Genomic DNA, 14,467 nt, shown 5'->3' on the forward strand with positions numbered 1-14,467 from the left:
ATGCGGATAACCTCACATTTATCCAAATTATACTGCACCTGCCATTCATTTGCACATTCCCTCAACTTGTTCAAATTTCACTGCATCCTCCTCACAGCTCACCCTCCCACCCAACTTGGTGTAATTTGCAAATTTATTTTTTGTTCCCTCATCTAAATCATTAATATATATTGTGAGTAGCTCGGGTCCTCACACCGAATCTTGCGATATCCCGTTAGCCACTGCCTGCCAATATGAAAAAGACACGTTAATTATTACTCTTTGTTTCCTGTCTGCATATCAGTTTTCTATCCATCTCCGTGCACTTTCCCAAATTCCATGCACATTAATTTTACACACTAATCTCTTATGTGGGACTTTGTCAAAGCCTTCTGAAAGTCCAAATATACTACACCCCTCGCCCCACCTCATCAACTCTACTAGTTACATCCTCAAAGGATTCCAGTAGATTTTTCAAGCATGCTGACTCTCTTTAATCCTGCCACTGTTTTCCAAGTGATCAGCGTGATTAGTTATTGCGAAAGCTCCACACATTGAGGCACAAATCCTTTAAGCTTGTCGTAGATAGTAGAGGCGAGCGGGATAAGAGAGAATATGAGAGAATTGGGAAAGAAAAATAGGAGCTATAAAATTATCAAGGAATATAAACAAAAATAGCAAAATAGTTTACTGCCGCATCAACTTTAAAAAAAAAAGGAAGGTGGTGATGGAAATGGAATAATTAAGGAATAGAAAGGGTCATACCACATGTAACAATAGATGGCAGGATTTACCAGGGGATAGAACAGGCAGGCATGATGTGGCATGATGAAATGAGCAGTGAGGTAAGTGTATTTAAAAAAAATCTGATATAATGAATAAACAAACTCAGAGGAGAATTTAGGGAAGAGAGAGCAGAGGCATTATTACTCTTATTTAATTTGGTTAAAACAAGGTGTGGTGCGAGGCGTGGCAGATCGCTAATGTTGAAGGAGGAGAGAATACATCCAGGGAATTATAGACCAGTCAACATAATATTTATCAATGGTAACAAAAATAATGGAACCCTTACTATAGGAGAGAATAAAATAATATCTAGAAATCAAAAATATTATAATGAAAACCAGCAGGAATTTCAATTTGCTTAACCAACCTGATTTTGTTTGAGGAGATAACAAAGAGAATTGATGACTATGCAGAAGGTGTAATTTGTCTGGATTTTCAAAAGGCCTTTGATAAGGTGCCGTATAATATATAATTAGAGAATGTAAGTGGCACAATGGATTGCTATCTGGCTGCAAAACAGAAAGCAGAGAATGAGAGTGAAGAGTAGATATTCAGAAGGTGGAAGTGGTGTTCCACAAGATTCAGCGTTGGGACCATGCTGCTCACAATGTACATTATATCGAGTTGGACTTTGTGGAGAGGCACCAAATTTTGAGGGGGGTGTTAATTAATTCTGAAGTGGACTGCAACAGATTATAGGAGGGCATTAATAAACATGGAGATAGACAATAATTGGCAAATGAAGTTCAGCGCCGATAAATGTGAGTGAGCATTTGACGGAGTGTAACATCAAGGATCCTTAGCAAAACTGGAGTCAATGGGAATGGGGGGGAAACTTTCCTCTTGTTGGAGGTGCACCTAGCACAAAGGAAGATGGAGGTCAATTAGTTCAGTTTCAGGACATCACTACATATTTTCCACAGGGTGGTGTTCTTAGCGCAACCATCTGCAGCTACTTCATCAATGACCTTTCTTTCATCATGAAGGTCAGAAGTGGGGATGTTCATAATGACTGCACAATATTCAGCACCATTTGCGACTCCATAGATGCTGAAGGAGTCTATGTCCAAATGTGGCCAAACCCGGACTAAATCCAGCGTTAGGCTGACAAGTAGCAAATAACATTTGTGCCACACATGTGCCAGGCAATGAAAGGATCTGATCATCACCCCTTGACTTTCAATGGCATTACCATCGCTGAACACCCCCACGATCAACATCCTGGAGGTTACCATTGACCAGAAACTGAACTGGACTCGCTGAAATAGTTTGGCTACAAGACCAGGTCGGAGGCTAGGAATCCTGTGGTGAGTAACTCACTTGACTTACCAAAGCCTGTCTATCATCTACAAGGCACAAACCAGGAGTGTGATGAAATAATCTCCGCTTGCTTGGATGAGTGCAGCTCCAAAAACATTCAAGAAACTTGACACCATCCAGGATCAGCAGCCCACTTGATTTCTATCCCTTCCACAAACATTCACTCCCTTCACCACCCACAAACTGTGGCAGCAGTGTGTATCATCTACAAGATGCAATGCAAGAACTCACCAAGGTTCCTTAGGTAGCACTTTCCAAACCCACAATCACTCCCATCTGGAAAGACAAGGGCAGCAGACACATGGGAACACCACCACCTGGACGTTCCCTCCAAGGCACTCACCGTCCTGACTTGGAAATATATTGCTATTCTTTCACTGTTGATGGCTCAAAATACTGGAATATCCTCCCTAATAGCTCTGTGGGTGGACCAACATCACAGGGAGCACAGCGGTTCAAGAAGGCAGCTCGTGGCAAGGGCAATTAGGGATAGGCAATAATTGCTGGCCTCGCCTGTGCCAACCACATGCATTAAAATCAAATTTTTGAATAGTAAGGTTGTTTATTCCTTGGAAAATACAAATTTCAGTGGTGTCGAGGAACAAGGAGATATCACAAATGCATCAATCACTAAAAGTTGCATGAGAGGTTACAAGGCCAGAAAACAGCAAACCAAACACTCAACCTTACTCATTGAGGAATAGAATGGAAAAAAGGGAAGTTCTGCTCAACCTGGATCAGACATTGCTGACACCATTCTTGAGTATTGTATGCCGTTTTGATCACCGTATTATAAAGAGTGGGTGCAGCTAGGATTTACAAGAATAACATGTGGATATACTGATCCAGAAAGGATTGATATGGTGAATTCCTTTGAAGGAAGATGACTGTGGGATAACTTAATAATGGCATCAAATTCTAAAAGATTTTAATACTAGATACAGAGAGAATATGTCCTGCTTTAGGACTGTGCATTACTGGAGGCCATCAGGATAAGATAGTCACCAAGAAATTTAATGGGAAATTCAGAAGAAACTTCTTTACCCAGAGAATATGAAACTCACAACCTCAGAGTGGTTGAAGCGAATAGAATAGATGCATTCAGGGGGAAGCTGGACAAGCACTTGAGGGGGAAGAGAATAACTAATGTTATGAAAGTCAACTTACCTTACCGGCGAGATAAGTCTGGAATTGAGACATGCACGGACCAGGAGCGGGCTGCGCTTGCACAATTTAAGTTATTTGGGCTGAGCTCTGCAAGGTTGTGCGTTCCGGTGTGCCTACAGTGTCTCCAGCATCGTATGCTCTGTTCGGGATTTCTCCTCCAGTATTTAAAAGCCTCTGCCATACTGGCACTAACACGCTCGTGTAAAAAGTATAAATTAGGGCCATGTAATCAGAAGCAGAGGGCCATTACAAACAAATATCCGAGGCAGGAGAGAGGTACCAAAGAGGAGTCCCAGAGAGGGTCAGAGACAGGGAACAAGGAGAGGTACCAGTTAAGTTAAGAAAAAGAGGAGCACAGGAAGAGGCTCCAACCAGAAACAGGGCTGTAGTTGGCAGATCTTAAGTTGAGAGGGCTCAGTAGATGCCCTGAAGATCCACGAAGATTGGTGACTCTGCTGTGGGCTACTCAGGTAAAGGTGCCCCTTTAGGGCAGTAATATTCTGTTCAGCACGGCTGAAGAACTCAAAGCGTGTAACTGGCTGAGCTTTTGGATGAAGATATTATGGAAATGTTATTGGTTGCTTTTATTGCAGGTGTCCCAAATGGTAAGAGGGGAATGGTGGAGCAATGGTGGTGAAGGGATATTCTCCTAAGGGAGTTGGAGTTTGTGCAGTCATTCTCAAACAACCTGTCTGGTGTGGTGATATACATCACTGTAAGTACATAAAGAATTAATATACATACACCACACCTAGCTAGACACTAGAGGGAACACCAGAGACATGACACACAGGCAGTCAACCAATAGGCCAGTAAGATAGGACACGACCAATGGGCAGTCACGATACACACAGAGGTGACATTGCCACAGGGGGACATTACACCAACCCATATAAAAGGACACATCACTCATGCTCAGGCTCTTTCCAGTGGAGACTCTCAGTGAGCACAGACACAGGGTTGATTGAAACACATCACTCCCACCACGTGGATTGTAGCAGACTGGTTAGTCAGTCTGAGTAGCTGTAGCAGGATTAACAGTAGCGTTAAATCCAAGTAGGAGAATTGTTAATAGTTCAATAAACGTGTTGAAGCTATCTCCAAGTCTGAACCTTCCTTTGTCAGAGTGCACATCAAGGAAGCAGCTTATGCTACGCCAAGAGCATAACAAAAGATGGTACCAGTGAGTAACTGTTTAAATCCATATAGCTGAACTCAACAAAACAGTGACAACCAGCAACAAACGCCAGGCAAGGTGATGTTCGGGATTCCGATTCCACAGCAGCTCCAGTACCAAGGCAATCTCAGTGAAAACTGGCATTGGTTCCGGCAGAGATTCGAGATCTACCTGGTAGCGTGCAACCTAGATGGCGTGGTGGATGCAGAGAAAATAAAGCTTCTATTTACCATCGCGGGTCCAGAAGCAGCTGAAATCTTCCAGACCTTCAAATACTCAAAGGGGCAAAACAAGAGCGATTTCCAGGCAGTCCTGGACAAATTCCAAGAATTCTGCGAGGAACATACAAGAAGAAAAGATAAAAGAGGCGGCAAAACTCACCGCGAGGTAGGCTGGCAGCAACGAATGGCAGTTTTGAATTGCAGCCATCTTGGGAAAGGTGCTGTACATGCGCAGTTGAGCGAAGAGCGCACAGAACGGGAAGGTCCGTTTGCTCATGCGCGAGAGGCCGCGCATGCGCAATTGAAAAGAAGGCTCCAAGTAAAGGAACCGCGATATGCGCATGCGCAATCGCTTCCTACGCTCTACGTCACAAGCGTCATGACGTCAGAGGCCCCGGACCACGGCCACTTAAAGGGGAACTGTCCCAAAACACGAAAAAAAAATGTAAAGCCTCAAAACCAGATTCTTTCACCTGGAACGACAGCACAATGCCTGACATTCGACCAGTAGCTGAAAGTAACCTCCGCAGAACCCTGCAAAAAGCAGTTAGCACCACCAAAAGAGATGATACAATCCTTGAAGACTATGACTCAGACCTTGAATTCTTCTTTGGACATCGTGAGCCCAATGCCAGCTCCGACACAATGTGATGATATGATCTTGGAAGACTGACTCAGATGAAGCTTTCACCTTGGGAGACTACCACAGTACCAAATCCGAACGGCAACTAGATTTCTTGCACATTGACGACCCCGACGATGAGTTCTTCGGATTTGAGGATCTTCAGCCCAGCAGATATGACATCCCGAATCATGAGTGCAGGATTATGCTGCGGCCTGACACCAAGAGACAGAGAGCGGTACAAGCCCACAGAGAGCGGCCTGATGCCACACAGAGAGTGGTCCACGCACCGCGAAGGGGCCCCGACTTCTCACAGAGAGTGGTCCACACACCACAAAGGGTCCCAGCCTCCACACAGAAAGCGATGAAAGACTCCACAGCAAGCTCGTGGACAGTCTCCACGATAGAAGCAATGCAAGACTCCAGAGTGCCGTCCTTGCATGAACAAGAAGTGATGACAGTTTCCACAGAGAGACCAATGCACGATTCCACACAAGGAACGCTGCAAGACTCCACAGAGGGAGTAACACAAGCCTCCACAGCGAGCTCGTGGACGAACTCCATGATAGAAGCAATGCAAGACTCCAAAGCGCAGTCCTTGCATGAACAAGACCATGAGGGTCTAGCAACCTCCTCTGGGCAACCAGCAGCAGACAATGCAAGTCTGCCATGCTCAAGTGAGCAACAGAAAGACTATGACAGTCTGCTATGACAGTCCACCCAGATTACTTGAGCCACCAGAAGAAGACTGATGGTCTACCCAGCTCAAGTGAACGACAAGAAGACATTGAGGCTCTACCCACTGTATGTGAGACAAGTGACGACGGCATCCCACTTCCCATACCAGATGTGCAATGTAACAGACCTCAGCTAGAATGTACAGAGACACTCGACAATCACAGTGAGACGACTGGTGACTCCGGTGACACCACGTTACTTCAAACCTCACTCACTCGAGCCTCTCCGCAAGCAAATGCATTCCTGACTGTTTTGACCCCGGACGGGGAGCATCACGAAACTTCAAAAGATTCAAGTGAACCTGAAATGGCCCCGGCCGTGGAGCATCAAGAAACCTCAGAAGATGCAAGTGAACCTGAAATGACTCCGGACGGGGAGCATCAAGAAATCTCGGCTGACTCAAGTGCACCTGCAGTGACTCCGGACGGGGATTGTCAAGAAACCAAAGCAGATGCAGGTGAACCAGAAAGGGCTCCAGACGGGGAGCATCGACAGGCCAAAACTGACTCAGGTGAAACAGACTAGACTCCAGACGGGGAGCATTGACAAGCCAAAGCTGATGCAAGTAAGCTTTGACTCCAGATGGGGAGCGCCGCAAACTCAGTGACGGCACACTCAAGGAGATAGCAGATGCCACAAAGCACGCTAACACGAGTAACTGTGTGAAGGACTCCTTTTATCCACAGAGTGTGGTCCTTGAGCACAGCAAACACGGCACCAAAACCAACCATCACAACAACAACATCAAAGACAATAGCAAGAAGCGTACCAAAGGCAACAACCTCGACAACAAGCACGACAAAAACAACACCAATGGAACTACAACTGGTACGACATGGTACAAGCTGCAAATTAGGGACACTGTTACTGCTCAGCTCAGTACAATGACATACCATGGCAGGACGATGCATCTTACCTATTCACGTTTGCTGCACTATCAACAGATAACCTGGCTTTCAGGACAGATGCCATCAAGAATTACCACCACAAGCATCGAAAGAAAAAAAAGAGTCCAAATCCGACATCAAAGTGATTTGACCACTTCTTGGTTCCTTCAGCACAGGGACACTGATGGCGTTTACAAAGCAATGCCACCATCAACATCACCAACTCACCAACCAAACAAGAAAGCCACTCGACCATAATAATTAATGAACTTTGGACTCTTGCATATGATTTGGACTTATTGTTTAATGATCACTGTTATCATAACTTGTACAGAGTATCACTCATCTACCTAGTTTGTTCAAATTTCTTTAACACTGTACAGAAAATATGTAACACGGAAAAGGGGGGGACGCGGTGATATACATCACTGTAAGTTATCAAAGGGTTAATGTACATACACTACACCTAGCTAGACACTAGAGGGAACACCAGAGACATGACACACAGGCAGTCAACCAATAGGTCAGTAAGATAGGACACGACCAATGGGCATTCACGATACACACAGAGGTGACATTACCACAGGGGGGCATTACACCAACCCATATAAAAGGACACATCACTCATGCTCAGGCTCTTTCCAGTGGAGACTCTCAGTGAGCACAGACACAGGGTTGATTGAAACACATCACTCCCACCACGTGGATTGTAGCAGACTGGTTAGTCAGTCTGAGTAGCTAACCTTCCTTTGTCAGAGAGCGCATCAAGGAAGCAGCTTATACTACGCCAAGAGCGTAACAAAAGATCTGGAACCAAGTGGTTCCAGCTGCATCCTCCCTACCGCGTCCTACTCTTTAGGTCACTACCAGATGCCTGAAGTATTGGCTGCACCCTCCTCGGGTGAGTTGTGGAGGATGCAGCAGACCACCATTGACTTGGTAGACACTCCAATGAATATTATTATTATTTTCAAAATATTTTTATTCAACTTTTCAATTTTATATGTAACAAAAACAATACCAGTTAATCCTCCCAAACCCTCCCCACTCCCCGAGAAACTCCATCGAATTTTATAAGGATACCCCTCCAAAGCAGAACTGTTGCTTTTGTCCGCTCTGTGATATTTCTGGCTGCATTGCTGTTATTTTGCCTCCGTCCTGCTGCTGCTTCTTCGGTGATCACTCACTAACGAAAACGATTGTTCACCGAAGAAACTGTGTTACTGGTCATCCGTTCTGTGGGTTATTGCTTGGCCGATGAGTCCGATCTAGAGCCGCATCTTTTTTATTTCAACAAATGATTTTATTGAGGTATTTTAGGCATATAGAAAAAGTGACATTGTACAGTACAAAAAAAAAGTTAAGACACAAATTACAAATTAAACATAGTGCAAACCATGGCTCTGTTCACGCATGGACCTGCCTCAATATCCCCCTACTCTACTCTACTCTACCCTTGCGCCACCCCCGCCTGCTGACGCTTACTCCTCTGCGAAGAGGTCAATAAATGGCTGCCACCTTCGGGCGAACCCTCGTAGCGAACCTCTCAAGGTGAACTTGACTTTCTCTAGGCCAAGAAAGCTCGCCATGTCCGATAGCCATAGCTCAGCCCTCGGGGGCTTTGAGCCCTCCATGCTAACAGTATTCGTCGCCGGGCTACCAGGAAAGCAAAGGCCAGAACGTCGGCCTCTCTCTCTTCCCGGACTCCCGGGACCTCCGAAATCCCAAAGATTGCCAACCTCCGGGCTCATTACCACCCCAGTTTTCAACACCCGGGACATGACATCTGCGAATCCCTGCCAATACCCCCTGAGTTTAGGGCACGACCAGAACATGTGTACATGGTCAGCTGACCTCCGCCGCATCTAGCACATTTGTCCTCCAGCCCAAAGAATCTGCTCATCCGGGTGCATGACCTTAAACTGGATCAGGCTGAGCCTGGCGCATGTTGCAGTTCTGTTTACTCTGCTGAGGACTTCTGCCCAAATACCATCCTCCAGCTCCCCCCCCCCCCCCCCGCCCCCAGCTCCTCCTCCCACTTAAGCTTCAGGTCCTCGGCCTGCGTATCCTCAGCTCCCATTAGTTCCTTGTAGACGTCTGAAACTCTACCCTCTCCCACCTCTCCCCTAGAAACTACCCTGTCCTGCCTCCCCTTTGGCAGGAGACGTGGGAAGGACGGCACCAGTCTGCGTACAAAATCCCTCACCTGCAAGTATCTCAAGTCGTTCACTCTCGCCAGCCGAAACTTCTCATCCAGCGCCATCATGCTCCAGGAACAGATCCCCCATCCTCACAATCCCCGCACTCCTCCACAGTCGATACCCCCCCGTCCATGTTCCCCGGGGCAAATCGGTGGTTTCTGCAGATTGGGGTCCACACCGATGCTCTTACCTCCCCTACATGCCTCCTCCACTGGCCCCAGATCCGAAGAGCCACCAACACCATCGGGCCGGTAGAGTACCGAGCCGGCGGAAGCGGCAGAGGCGCCGTGACCAGGGCTGCCAAGCTGGTGCCCCTGCACGAAGCAGCCTCCATCCGCTCCCAAACCGACCCCGCACCCACCATCCATTTCCTTATCATCGCTATGTTGGCCGCCCAGTAATAGTTGCTGATTTTCGGCAACGCCAGCCCCCCTTCTCCTCTGTTCCTTTCAAGCATCACCCTGTTCACCCGCGGTGACTTCCCTGCCCATACAAATCCCAGAATACTTTATTCAGCCTCTTAAAGAAGGACCGCGGGATAAAAATGGGGAGTCACTGAAAAACAAACAAGAACTGTGGGAGAATCGTCATCTTAACAATCTGCACCCTCCCCGCCAATGACAGCGGGAGTGCATCCCACCTCCGGACCTCCTCCCTCACTCGTTCAACCAGTCGGGACAGGCTCAGCTTATGCAACCTGCCCCAATCCCGTGCTACCTGAATCCCCAAATATCAGAAACTCTCCCCCACCAGCCTGAATGGCAACCCCTTCAGCCTACTATCCTGCCCCCTCGCCTGAATTACAAACAATTCACTCTTAGCCATGTTCAGTTTGTGTCCGGAGAACCGGCCAAATTCCCTCAGGGTTGCCATCATACCATCTATCCCCACCATTGGGTCCGATACATATAACAGCAGATCATCCGCATATAACGAGACTCTATGTTCCACTCCCCTTTCCAGCCCTTTCCTTTCCAGTCCCTAGAAGCTCTCAGTGCAATTGCCAGCGGCTCTATGGCAGCGCAAATAGCAGTGGGGAGAGAGGGCAGCCCTGTCTTGTCCCACGGTGCAGTCTAAAGTAGTCCGATGTCGTCCTGTTGGTCCTTACACTTGCCTCCGGGGCCTGATACAATAGCCTAACCCAGTCGATGAACCCCGCCCCAAACCCGAACCGTCCTAGTACCTCCCACAGATAATCCCACTCGACCCGGTCAAAAGCCTTTTCAGCATCCATGACTACCACTACCTCTACCTCCCTACTCTCCGGGGGCATCATAATCACGTTGAGCAGCCTTCTTAGGTTGGCCTCCCCATTCCAAACCCGGTTTGGTCCTCCACAATTACATCTGGGACACAATCCTCAATTCTGGTCGCCAAACTTTTGGCCAGTAACTTGGCTTCTACTTTGATCAAAGAGATCGGCCTGTGTGACCCACAAGCCTCCGGGTCTTTATCCCGTTTCAGAATGAGCGAGATGGTGGCCTGCGACATCGTCGGGGGTAAACTCCCTCTGTCTCTTGCCTCGTTAAAGACCCTGACCAGCACTGGCCCCATTATCATAGAATTTACAGTGCAGAAGGAGGCCATTCAGCCCATCGAGTCTGCACCGGCTCTTGGAAAGAGCACCCTACCCAAGGTCAACACCTCCACCCTATCCCCATAACCCAGTAACCCCACCCTACACTAAGGGCAATTTTGGACACTAAGGGCAATTTATCATGGCCAATCCACTTAACCTGCACATGTTTGGACTGTGGGAGGAAACCTGAGCACCCGGGGGAAACCCACGCACACACGGGGAGGATATGCAGACTCCGCACAGACAGTGACCCAAGCCAGAATCGAACCTGGGACCCTGGAGCTGTGAAGCAATTGTGCTGTCCACAATGCTACCGTGCTGCCAGCCTCTTTTTATAAAACTTTTTATAAAACTCCACTGGATACCCGTCCGGCCCCGGGGCTTTACCCGACTGCATGACCTTTAGGCCTCCCGATACCTCTTCGATCCTGACCAGGGCCCCCAGTCCGTCCACCAACCCCCTCCCCATTCTTGGGAAGGTCAGTCCATCCAGGAATCGCCTCATCCCCCCCGGTCCCCCGGGTGGTTCCGAAGTGTACAGCTTCCTATAGAAGTCCCTAAAGACCTTGTTCAGCCCTGCCGGGTCACCCACTAGATTACCTTCCCCATCCACCACCCTCCCTATTTCCCTAGCCACTTCCCTCTTCCTTAGTTGCTGCGCAAGCATTCTACTGGCCTTCTCCCCATGTTCATAAATCGCGACTTTTACCTTTCTAAGCTGCTCTACAGCCTTGCCTGTAGTCAGCACCCCACATTCAGCCTGCAGCCTCTGTCGTTTCTTGAGTAACTCTGGCCTCGGGGATTCCGCGTAACTCCTGTCCGTCTGTAGAATTTCCTTAATCAGTCGGTCCGTCTCTGCCCTATCTGTTCTGTCCCTGTACGCCCGGATTGAAATCAACTCCCCTCTCACCACTGCCTTCAGTGCCTCCCAGAGCACTGTTGCCGAGAGTTCTCCAGTATCGTTCACTTGTAGGTAATTCTGCATGCACTTCCTCAGCCTCTCACATATCGCCTCGTCTGCGAGTAGTCCAACTTCCAGCCTCCATGGTGGGCGCTGAAAGCTGTCCTTACAAAACTGCAGGTCTGCCCAGTGCGGATAATGGTCTGATACCCTACTCACAACAAAGTAGTCAATTCGGGAATACCCCTTGTGGACGTGGGAGTAGTACGAGAACTCCCTCGCCGTCGGCCGGCTAAATCTTCACGGATCTGCTCCCCCCATTTGCTCCATGAACCCTCTCAGTTCCTTTGCCATCGCTGGCAACCTGCCTGTTCTTGAACATGACCGGTCCAGGCTCGAGTCCAGGACTGTATTAAAGTCCCCGCCCACGATCAGTTTGCGTGAGTCCAAGTCGGGGATCTTCCCTAGCATCCTCCTAATAAAATGCACATTGTCCCAATTAGGGGCATACACACTGACCAGGACTACTCTCACCCCTTCGAGCTTACCCCTCACCATAACGAACCTGCCACCCCCATCCACGACTGTGCCCTCCGCCTCAAATTGTACCCTTTTATTAATCAGGGTCGCAACCCTCCTCGTCTTAGAATCCAGCCCCGAATGAAAGACCTGACTGACCCAGCCCTTCCTTAACCTAACCTGGTCTGCCACTTTCAGGTGCGTCTCCTGCAACAAGACTATGTCCGCCTTCAGAACCCGCAGATGCGCAAACACACGGTGCCTTCACTGGCCCGTTTAACCCTCTAACATTCCAGGTGATCAGCCTGGTTGGGGGGCACTTCGCCCCCCCCCCCCCCACTTTGCCGATCAGCCATCCCCTTTCCTTGGCCAGCCCCCCAGCCATGTGTCGCGCTTCCTCTGGCCCGCCCCTGGCCGGCTCCACCCATGACCTCCTCACTGTTGCCATGCCCAGTTTCCATCCCCGTCAGCAGAACAAGCCCCCCCCTCGCAACACCATCCTATCGCCTAACGCCTGCTCTAATCTAACTATATGAACACCCCCCACCTTGGCTCCCGTTGACTAGCCCCACTCAGCTAGCCTGGGGCTCCCACCCATTGTTCCCAGTCACCCCTCCCCCGACCCCTCCACACAACTTCCCCAGATCAGCCCTACTTAAGCAAACACTCTATACAAGTCACAAACAACCCCCACAATAGCACCATTCAAGTTAAACAAGAAAAAAAAGAGATAAGAAATAACAGGCCCTCTTCAGTCCTTCCCATACAGACACAGAAAAAGATAGCACAAAGTTCCCCTGAAGCATCCATTTTAACCCAACCCTTTTAACTGTTTTCTTTATTAATTTCCCCCCAGCCAAACTCCAACTAAGCAAAGAGCCCAAACAGGAAACATTCAGGTACACCACGCAAAAAGCACGCAAAAACAATAAAAAAACAAGATGCATCCCAAAACGGGAGAGACACCACATATACTTAAAAGCTCTAACATGAGTCCAAACGTCCTCAGCTCAGGGCCAGCCCTTGCTTCTTAACGAAGTCCATCGCCTCTTCGGGTTCCTCAAAATAATGGTGCTGGCCCTCATACGTGACCCACGGTCGCGCCAGAAAAAGCAGCCCGAATTTCACCTTGTTTTTATACAGTATCTCCTTCACCTGCTTGTAGCCTCCCCTCCTCCTGGCCACCTCCGCACTCAAATCTTGGTAAACACGCAGGGTGGTATTGTCCCAAGTACAGCTTTGTGTGCCCTTTGCCCATTGCAGCACCCGTTCCTTGTCCAGGTACCTGTGAAAGAGTACCACCAATGCTCGTGGGGGACCCCCTCGTCGCGGCTGCCTCACCTGCACTCTGTGTGCCCTGTCCACCACCGGCAGACGGGGGAACACCTCGTTCCCCAGCAACTTCTGAAACATACTCTCCACATATGAGGCAACGTCTAGCCCCTCTGTCCCCTCCGGGAGGCCCACAATTCTCACGTTCTGCCGACGAGATCTGTTGTCCAGGTCCTCCAGTCTTTCCAGAAGCGCTTTTTGCTGGTCTCTCAGCCTCCGAATCTCCACATCCGTCACCATTTGAAAGTCAGCCTGCTCCCCCACTGACTTCTCCAACTGCTGGAGCTTCTCAGCCTGATCATCCAGCCTTTTTCCCATCTGATCAGTCGACTTCTGTAGCGGCTCCAAGTTGTCATGCTTCAGAGCCAAAAAGCCCTCCTGCATAGTCTGCAGCAGCTGCTCCATTGTGGGCTGGGCTGTCGGCTCCTTGCTCTGAACACCAGCCATGCTGGTCTCTCTCACAGCCTCCACTGTGCCCTTACTCAACCACTTCTTCTGCTGTTTACAGTCCCTCCGGCTTCTTAGGCCCATACAATTCTGTATGGGTCCTGTGCCTGAGTACTATTGCTTTCCAGTTCCGCGCTCGAAAGCGCAAAAAAGTCAGAGGAAAAGGTCCAAAAGTCCGACCAAAACGGGAGTCACCAAATGTGCGACCTACTCCCTCATAGCTGCCACCGGAGGTCTAGAGCCGTATCTTTAACCGTACACTTGGCAGGTGTTTCCGGAAAGTAGGATTGATACATAAACCCAAAATCACTGGTATTCCTTTCTCAGGCTCCCTTTCCAGGCCCCCTCATGCCGTTGGATGTCCTCGCAGAATTGTGACCAGGTAGGTCTCTTCTGAGCAAGGCTCTCCCAGGAGTTGACATCTATGTTCCATTTCTTGAGATAGGCCTTCAGGGTATCTTTGAAGTGTTTCCTTTGTCATCCACTTGTTCTGGAGCTTTCCTTGGGCTGGGTGAAGAAGATTTGCTTTGGCAGTCGGGTTTGTGACTTGTACAGCCACTGGTAGCACTGTCCTCTTCCTGGGGTTAAGAC

Source organism: Scyliorhinus torazame, chromosome 10, assembly GCF_047496885.1.
Source record: "Scyliorhinus torazame isolate Kashiwa2021f chromosome 10, sScyTor2.1, whole genome shotgun sequence".
Taxonomy (NCBI): domain Eukaryota; kingdom Metazoa; phylum Chordata; class Chondrichthyes; order Carcharhiniformes; family Scyliorhinidae; genus Scyliorhinus; species Scyliorhinus torazame.